The sequence below is a fragment of the Vicugna pacos genome, chromosome 25 (genome assembly GCF_048564905.1).
Source record: "Vicugna pacos chromosome 25, VicPac4, whole genome shotgun sequence".
NCBI classification, from domain to species: Eukaryota; Metazoa; Chordata; class Mammalia; order Artiodactyla; family Camelidae; genus Vicugna; species Vicugna pacos.
This window is the reverse complement of record NC_133011.1, coordinates 38096963-38106148: the sequence shown is the minus strand read 5'-3', so window position 1 is coordinate 38106148 and position 9186 is coordinate 38096963. Positions and strand designations below refer to the sequence as shown.

General features: G+C 56.0%; 2 long non-coding RNA genes across 3 annotated transcripts; both read right to left on the bottom strand.

The window, feature by feature from the left end:
* Positions 1 to 3085: 3085 nt before the first annotated feature.
* LOC140689189 (uncharacterized) lies at positions 3086 to 4666 on the bottom strand. Its single transcript, XR_012064076.1, has 2 exons — positions 4559 to 4666; positions 3086 to 3903 (listed from the first exon to the last, which is right to left on the bottom strand). It is a non-coding gene; the product is annotated as an uncharacterized lncRNA (long non-coding RNA).
* A 492-nt stretch (positions 4667 to 5158) lies between these two features.
* Positions 5159 to 8682, bottom strand: LOC140689188 (uncharacterized). Of its 2 annotated transcripts, none has more exons than XR_012064074.1 (4): positions 7193 to 8682; positions 6643 to 6834; positions 5492 to 5604; positions 5159 to 5391 (listed from the first exon to the last, which is right to left on the bottom strand). It is a non-coding gene; the product is annotated as an uncharacterized lncRNA (long non-coding RNA). The 2 variants fall into 2 exon arrangements; XR_012064075.1 differs by having other exon boundaries at positions 8504 to 8681.
* Between the last annotated feature and the right edge of the window lie 504 nt (positions 8683 to 9186).

Below are 9186 nucleotides of genomic sequence, written 5' to 3'. Positions count from 1 at the left end.
AACACAGTTAAAGCAGTACATTTGCTTAAAATAACAGATTTTAACAATGAGTTTTAACATGGGGTTCTTCTGGTCTCAGTGGGTTCACTCACACATTTGAGGTTAGCCTTGAGTTAACTGGGCGGCTCTGTGGGTCTTGGCTGAGTCCTCTCATGCAGTTAGGCGTGAGATGGCTGTGGGCTGGTCTAGAACGATCTTGACTGGGACAATGAGCCCCCGGCCATGTGGTTTCATCCTCCAGTAGGCCAGCCTGGATTTTGCACTGGGCAGTCCTGGGGAGAGCAGAAGCTCACAGGTCCTCAAGACTGAGCTCTGTAATGCACTGGGCACTCACTCCCACATTGGAGATGAGTCAGAGGGCAGCAGTGGCCCTGTCTTCCCCACTCCACATTCAGCAACATCTTGCTGGTAGCCTGAAGTCAGCTATGACGGGAGGATCTCCACCAAGGAAACTGGCAAATGGCACAGATCCGGGGGCCTGGGGAGTCTGGGGGGTCCAGTACATCAGCACACCCCTGGCCACATTCTTTTGGCCGAAATGAGTCCCAAGACCAACCCTGATCCAAGGGATGCAAAACCAGTGGGATGACTAACTCGCCCTGGTTTGCTGTGGAGTTCCCCAATTTTAGCACCAAACATCCCATGTCCCCAGAACCCCCAGTCTCAGAAAACCATGAAGGTTGGTCACCCTAGAAAGAGCCCACTTCTTGATGAGAGAAGTGGCAAAGCCACATCGCGAAGAAAAGGGAGGCCGAGCTGGGGCGGGAGTGTGTGCGTACGCACAAGCAGCCCCCAGGGCCGTGGCCGGTTTCAGGTCTCCCTGTGAGCCGGCCACAGCAGCCACATGCCAGACGAGAGACGCTGTCAGACCCAGCACCCAGAAGATGCAAGCCAACTTCAGGGGAGCTGAAATTTTGGAAACATGCTCTAGGAAGTCCTGAGCGGTAAGCCTGGGTTGGGTGCCCGTGGGGAGAGGGAGCCATGAACACGGCGCGCTGGCGGCGGCTTACAGAGGACGGAGGACGCCTCCAGCCAGGCTCTGAAGAGCCGCACACACACTCCCGACTCCCAGAACAAACAACCAGCAGCCTCTTTTCTTCCTCCTGGTCAAGTACGCAGCTCAAATGGCCCTTTTAAGTCCAGCAGGCTGGGGCTGCGCGCAGCGTGGAGGGTCAGGGGAGAGGTACGTGGGGTCTGTTCGACTTGGGCCCCCCTGGGGGTGACAGGGCCAGAGGTGACTAAGTGTTGGGGCTTCAAAGGCTGCAGCAGGCAGGGATAAAAGAGACAGAACAGGAGCAGGTGGAGGGAGCAGCCACCGCGCTGACGAGGCAACACAGCAAACAGAGCGGGGAGCAGCGCGCAGGTCCTTCCGAGTGCCAGATCAAGGGCCAGGCCGCCACTCTGCTTCTCAGGCCTCAGGGGACACTTGGCAACTGTGGGGGACATTTCTGGCTGTCACAGCTGGGGGAGGAGGGGCTGGTGGCATCTAGTGGGTGGAGGACAGGGATGCTGCTCAGGATTCTGGGCACACAGACCCCCATCCACACTCCACCCCCAAAACAGAGGATTACCTGGCCCCAAACAGCAGTAGTGTGGAGGGCCAGGACCCTGAGGGAGGGGACAGCGCTCCCGGCTGAGGGCACTGCTGTGAAAGGGTCACGCCCGCCCGGTGCCCGCCCCGCCTGAGCCTGGCCCTCGAGCCTCTAATCCCCCTTCCAGCGGCACAGAGCAGGCCCTCCCTCCCCAGGGCAGCCTGGAGCCGGCTGAGCAGGCGCCCGCCTCTGCAGGAAGCTGTTTGCTATTCTGTCCCGGCCCCCAGCACAGCTGGCTCCAGGCCCTGGAGTGTGGAGAGGGGCTAACCTAATTGCACTAATGGTTTGTAATCAGATGTAATGGGGTGTTTGTACACACGAGTGAGCAGAGCTGCAGGTGTGGAAGGCAAGTCCCCGGGGGCTCCCAAAGGCTCGTCTTGCCTGCCAGCTGACAGGCCAGGGCAGCCCTGAAGCCATACTGACCCTCCAAGCGGCTTAAACCTCCCTTGGGTTTCCACACTGGACGGAGAGGCCAGATGTCTGCAGACCACTGCAGCAGATTTCCAGATTTCTTGATCCCCGCCAACCCTGTCTGCCTGTGACTTCCAGCTCCTCAGGGCTTGGAGAAAGCAAAGCATGCTAGAGCCTGCAGACCTGGGCACGGCTGCCCTCAAGTCAGCAGCTCCTGCGGACACGGTGAGGAAGAGGGCGCTCACCCTTCACCTCTGCCTGAGCCCTCTAGTCCTTGGCGCCTCCCTCGCCTCCCTCGGGGAGGCTCCAGGTCTCCCTTCCCAGTGCTCCAGTGCGCAGCCAACCTAGCCTCCCTCCACCCAGCTGACAAATGTGTAGCCGCGCCCAGGAGGCCCCAGGCCCACCAGGCACTGGGGACAGAGGGGTGGGACTACATCCGCCCTCGGGGGTGTGGGGTGAGCACCAGGATGTGTCGTGAGAGAGGAAAACAGGGCGAAGTGCGTGCGCAGGGGGCGACCTGCCACACACACAGGGGCCAAGAACGCGGGGATGTGAATCCGCACGTGGTTTGCACACATTTAAGAAATAATGGAAGTTCAAGGCAAACGCTTAAGGAGGAAAATGTCTGCACTTCAAGGAGGGGACCGAGACAGGATGAAGGGGACGGGGGTGGAAGCGAGAATTTCCTAAGCACGCCGTGCCAGTGCTCTGTGTAATTTCACAACAAGACTAAATTTGCAAAAAACAGGCTCTAAAAATTAAGAGCGAAACAAAACCAGTGAACCTAACAGTAAATCAAATCGGCAGCAACACGCAAAGGAACCATCCGAAGTGCGTCTAAGACACGATGATTTCAGTGCCTGCTCCCAAGGTCTGTGCCCCAGGGACAGAAAGAATTCGAAAAGGGAAATTTGCAGTGATGCTCGGTGATCGCACTGTCACTAACAGCGCCGGTGCTGGTGCTCTGAATCTATATTTACATGAAGATAAAACAAACGCGTAACTATTTTACTGTCTTTAGAAACCAAGTCTGTCGGTGTGCGAGAAAGGAGAAAGAAAGTCAGGAAATTAAATAAAGTCCCTAAGTTTAAAGTTGGTTTTTTTCAATCTTTAAAAGGCAAACTTTGTCACCTGTATAATGAAAGTCTCAGAAACAAAGGCAATCCAGGAGCAAGGAGTTCTCGACCCTCCGTGCCAGGTGGTCACCTCTTGATGCCATCTCTCATGAAAAGTGCCCAGAGCTCCTTGGAGAGGTGGCCAATCCCAGGGATGGGGAGCCTGGAGCATCGCAGATCAGGCAGCGAGAAGCAGTCGCAGACTCACAGCGTCACACAGGACGCAGGCATCAGATGGAAGAGGTTTCTACAAGCCAAAGGTGGGGCAACCTAAGTATCAACGCAGGTCATAACGGCAGCGGTCTGAAACGTGCCGTGTCCAAAACGGCTGGGGGGACCGCACAACGCTAAGGATGCCGGAAAAATAACTCACTGTTTTGGAAACTAGTCAATAAAGGGAGAGACCCAAGCTTGTCCCCTGACTGCCATCCTCTGAAACTGCAAGTCCTGGTCGCCAGCAGCTGGGAGGGGACGCACATCCTTGGGGGTGTGTTGTAGCCAATGAATGCAGAAGGAATGATAGGGCTCTGTCACTGCCATTCTGCGAGTCCTTCATGGGCTGATGGATGCAGGCGGTGACTGTCAACGACCAGCAACGTCCCAGAGGAGAGAGGCAGGCCAGCGCTGCGTGCCTTCTGATGGACAAACACCTAGGCTGATGGCCAGTTTATAGGAAACACAGGTCAGGTCGCAGGGACAGGAGCAGTGGCCCCGGGGATGCCAGGTGAGTCCAGGCTGGGAGGCTCCACAGGACAGAAGACCTGGCGTCCTCAGCAGTTAAACTGCTAAGAAGAAAGAGAAAGAGAGAGAGCTGGAAGGGCTTCTACAAACTCGGCGATCTGAGAAATCCTATCAGCTGCACATGTGGATCCTATTTTGAAAATATTTTTAATAAAAATCATGTAACAAAACATGTATGAATTACTCAGGGGAGTCTGCACTCTAGCTGGACATTGGCTACATTGAGGAACGACTGTCCTTTCTTTAGGTGGGAGAGTGGTGTTGTGGTTGGGCACTTTTAAGAGCCCTCATTTTCCAGAGATACACTCTGAAATGTTTATGGGTGAAAAATGAGTAGCTTTCTGTGGGATGACATGGGAAATGTTCATAATTTATAGCTTTAAGTGAATGTAGCTTGCTACAGATCAATGCATCGAATGCAGTCCAATTTGTTTTGTAAAGAAAAGAGCAGAGGTAGTTGTCCACGTGGCTTTGGGCTTGCTTATTCCTAGAGAAAGACTTGGAAGGGCTGCGCAAGACGCGGGCCCTGGGCATCTCCAAGAGGGAAGTAAGTGGGGGGGGGCGAGACTTTCCCTTTCACTCTCAGTAACATTTTGTGCGTGAGGAGAAGTAAAGCCACGTCACCATCCGGCCACCTCCAATGAGTTACTGATCATCACAGCCGCTGACATTGCAAAAAAGACACACCCAGTGTCCCACCTGCACCGTAGTCCTGCCAAACCCAGACCCGGACCCAGCCGACTCCAGGCCCAAGCATCTGTCCCAGGGCCACAACAAGGGAAGCCAGTGGGCAAAATCCAGAATGCAGACAAGCCACAATTAGTTTCTTCAACAGATTCATTCCAAGGGAGACAAAAGAGAGAGGAAAGGAAATCCACAGGTTAAAAGAGGCCTGAGTGTCATAAATTTTCCTGCTTAAGCCTTACTTGGATCTGGAACCCAATAAGCTCTAAAAAAAAAATGTGAGACAATTAGGAAATGTGAACACGTGGATATTTGGTACTAAGCAGTCGCTGCTATTTTAGGGGTGATAGTGACGTCATGGTTGTGTTTTTAAAAAGAATCTTATGTTTTACAGGCGCATAGTGAAGGAGGTGGAGATAAAATGAGATGAAGCCTGGGTTTTGCCTCAAAACAGTCGAACAGTGAGGCAGGTGGCAGGTCCCAGCCTGGGGGGTTCAGGATGAGCAGTTGGGGTGGATTTCATCACCGAGTTCTCTACCTTAATCCAGTAGGGAGTTTCCAGAATGATCATAGTCATTATGACACTGTTCGTAACAGTTAATAATTATTTTTAAAAGGGGGGATCATGGGGAGGTGTTAAAGGGTGCCGTGGTACAATTTCCACATTCAAGGGAACGTGAAGGTGAAATGAGCAGCCAGTGTGATTACTGGCGAGTGTGGGGCAGACGTCCAGCTGCTCTGAACCTCCAGCTCCTCATTTCCAAAGTGGGGATGACCCGACACCACCACTCAGAGGGCTTCTGTGAGGATGAGACGGGGCGAGACCCAGGATGGAAAATGCTCAGGACCTAGGACAGAGACAGCCTCCATAAATGGCAACTTTAAGAAAATTCCAGGCCCACTCAGGGGGAACCAGGAGAGGGCAAATGAGTCAAGCAGTGTGCTCACCATACACTGCAACGTGTCCGTTGCTTTCAGAGCTGCAGTCGCCATGGTCACACGGGCTGCTGTGTCAGGGCCGATTCCCCCCAGCTCCAGCTTCCCTGATTTACAAGCCCCACCTGCAGAGCACATAGGGTTGAAACAACTCTGGTGGGCTCCTGGCCCCATTGCCCACCCAGAGCAGAAATCACCTCTCAAGTCCACCTGGCAGGTGGCCCTCTGGCCGCTATGGAGGAAGAGGGACTCAGAGGAGGCACTCCAGCTGCTGGAAACACCTCCATGAGAGCGCTCTCCACTTTCTAGGCACAGTCTCTCTGACCGTCTCCCATGGGACCCTGCTTCTCCCCATCACCCGCCTCACTCCCCGTCACGCTGTCCACCTGTCCTCCCCTCGCCAGCCCGAGAGGGGCCTTGGAGCTGGTCTGTGCCAAGTGCACTATTAGGCAGTCAACTTTGGTTGGCCCGATGATGACAGGTGCTGCCAGGCAGCAGGTAGCAGGGGCTCCAGGTGTGGCGGCCTGGCCGCTGTCCTTGGCGCCAACACACACGTGGCCCTCCACCCACCTCCAGCCCCCAGAGCACGTTGCCCCTGGCCCTGCAGAGGCCTTTCTTCCTTCCCCAGGCTTCCCATCCCCTGCGTTACACAGAGCGTCTCTCCTGGCCCTGACCCACCGCCCTGGGGACAGAGAACGGCTGCACCCACTGTGCTCGCAACGGCCCCCAGGCTCCTGCTAAGCCTCCCGCCCTCATTCTCATCTTTGCGCTAATCTCGCACTTGATCCCCGTGGCAAGTCTTCCAATCTGGGGTCCACTCCTGCAAGGCCCCTCAGCCCCTCTCAAGCTTCCGTGCTCCACTCCAGGTCCGGATCCTCCAGCTCAGGTAATGACCTGGCGAGTGGAGGGAAGCAGAGAACCGCTCCCTGCACTTCAACACCAAAAGCAATCTCCGGAGAGAAAGCAAGGCGGACTCGCAAGGGATTTTATTTTTAATTGACTCTACACGTCGGAGCAGAGTGAGGGACAGGCCTCCAGTTCCTGTGTGCTGAGCACCTGGGCTCTGTTAACCCTGGCGAGGCCACACGACAGCCAGCCAAGCAGGATCTCCACCCCACTTCACAGACGAGGAAGGAGAGGCTCGGAGAGACGCAGCAACTTGCCCGGAAGATCTCTCAGGAGCCGATGGCCAAGCAGGCACCCCACCTGCTCTCTGCCAGAAGCCACTCCGTCCTCGGCACTTCCCCGATCTGCCCAGCCTGGTGCCCTGGCTTCCTTCTCTGTGTACTCAGAGCAGGCCCCTCTGAATCTCGGAGATCACCACATCTTACCTGTTCGCCATACACACGGGAAACCTAGCACAGAGAAAATGAAAGCTGGGTGCTGGCTCTCTGGCTCTGGGTTCCTGTCCTTCTCAAGGGATCTCATGCCTCACTTTGGATACTCCCACCTCTCCCTGGCTCTCAGTCTCCCCATCTGAAAAATGGGGCTGTTGGGCCCGCCCTGCAGAGCTGCAGGGAGGCCGATGTGGGCAGTACGTGCTCAGTGCCTGGAGCGATGCCGGGTACCTGGTGGTCCATCAGTACACAAGGTCCCTCTGCTCCCCACTCTCCCAGCTCCAGCCTCATGGGCCTGTCTCCTCGGGGCCAGCAGACACCGCGTGGGGCTGACGCCCGGGAGGAAGGGGGAGGCCATGTGGGAGAATAGTCCCACCTGAAGGGCTTCCGGCCTGAAAGGCTGTTGTGTTCTCCAGCAAAGGACAAGGTCTGCTGGGTGTTAAGCTCACGCAGACCCACCGACTGTGGCCAGAAGAGCAGGAAGTCTTCCGTCAGGACAGCCGTGGGGCGGACTTTTCATCCCTTTTTTCTTTTTTTTATTTCTGTCTTTTCCTTCTTCCCTCAACTTGGGTATTTTCAAGCTTAGTAGTGACTGCTCTAATCGAACCAAGAGACCAGCAGCAGGAGGCAGATTCGCTCACAGAAAATGAGAAATTAAAAAAAAGCAAAACAGGTGCAGGGATGGGAACTTATTCTAGAGACAGCATCTCATCTCCCATCTCTGGGTTGCACAGTGATGGGGGGTACAGACTCAGCCCCCATGGAGCCAAAAATTTAGAACGGAGACGGGGTACTGCCTGCAGAAGCCTGTAACCTGAAGAGGGAGTCAGGGCCCCACCTTCAGGACAGCCCCAATCTGACAGCAGAGACAAAGCCACACTCAGAGGGAGTCCAGTCTGATGAAGGCAGCATGGCAGGGCTCATGGAAGCGCCAACACGTCCCCTGGGTACCCAGGCACTCCTGGCAGCGTGGACACGTCACCCAGGGAAGTGAGGTCTGGCTGGGGGACCAGGGACTCTCACTCCCAGATGCATGTTTCTTCTCCACCAGCCCTCTGAGCGGTCCCCTGATGGCAAGCTGGCTTCCTCTCCACACCCCTCCTGGCCCTCGGCCCGCTGGTGGGCACAGAGCACGCCCACAGCCTGAGTCACCTGTTACAGCAGGAGCTCAGGCAGGGGTAGGGGCAGGGCCCGTGCAGCCCCCATCTGGCTCCACTCTCGCAGCTGTCTCCCCACACCCAGCCCCGACAGAGCGTCATCGCCGTCTCCTGTGGCAACTGCCCCTCACACGGGGACCTGGGCAAGCTTTCCATCCCTCAGGTGGCCCAGGTGGAGGCCCAGACAAGGCCACATCTCCCAGAGAAACAGGCTGCTTGCTTTTAACCTCAACTCCTTGTGCAGACTCCAGTGGACACAAACGCACTTCTGGAAACATTGTCAAATGTGCCCAGTGACCTTTGAGCAGTGATAGCTCCCCCCCAAAAGTATCTCACCGGTACCTGGCATCTCAGAGCCTCCCTACACACTGTTCCCCCCAGCCCAGAATGCTTTCCCCTGTACTCTTAATGGGGCAGCTGGCCCTTTATACACTTTGAAGTCACTGTGTGGCCTTGTCTCCTCCTCCAAGCAGCCCTCCCAGGTCACTCCTTCTAGTGCTCCTGTCTCAGGCCCTGCTGCTCCCCCTCACCCCTCGAACACTCAGGATTACACCCGTGGGTCTGTCGGTCTCTTCCCACCAACCAGGGCAGGGGTTGTCTCCTGTTCCCCAGAAGGTACCCATGGAAGGCACTTCATAAAAATGAACTGAACAAGTGAACGGATCAAGATGGCTCTGAAGTGCCTGCCACCTCCCCCCTCCCTAACCACGCCCGCTGACCATGAGCACATCACAGAACCTCCTAGCCGACACCCCAGCTCTCCAGGTTTGGGGTGGCTTGCTGTGTGGCAGGAGACAGATCAGGGGACACTTCCCATCCCTCCCCACAGCCCTCCCCAGAACCCTCCCATCTGGTGCCCTGGTTGCACCACATTCTATAACCTGAGCACCCCCCTCCTAAATCCTCCCTCCAGCTGGCTGACCTCTCTCCGTCTCTTCGTAACTGCCCCCTCCCCAAGGCTCAAAGTGAAGACACTTTCAGCGGCAAGTGGCTTGAACCCAACTCTAACCCTCTCAAGAAAAGGGCGGGTATCAGATGGGCTTCCGTCAGGACACAGAAAACACTCCAGGGCTTTCAAAGGGGATGCAACGCCGGGGTGCTCACACTGGGATAAAAGGGCCAAGAAGCCAGCAGGGGACACGGAGCTCACCCAGGGATGAGACAGGAAGGGGCCACCATGCTGAGCAGGGGGAGCGAGGAGGAGTTTCCAGAG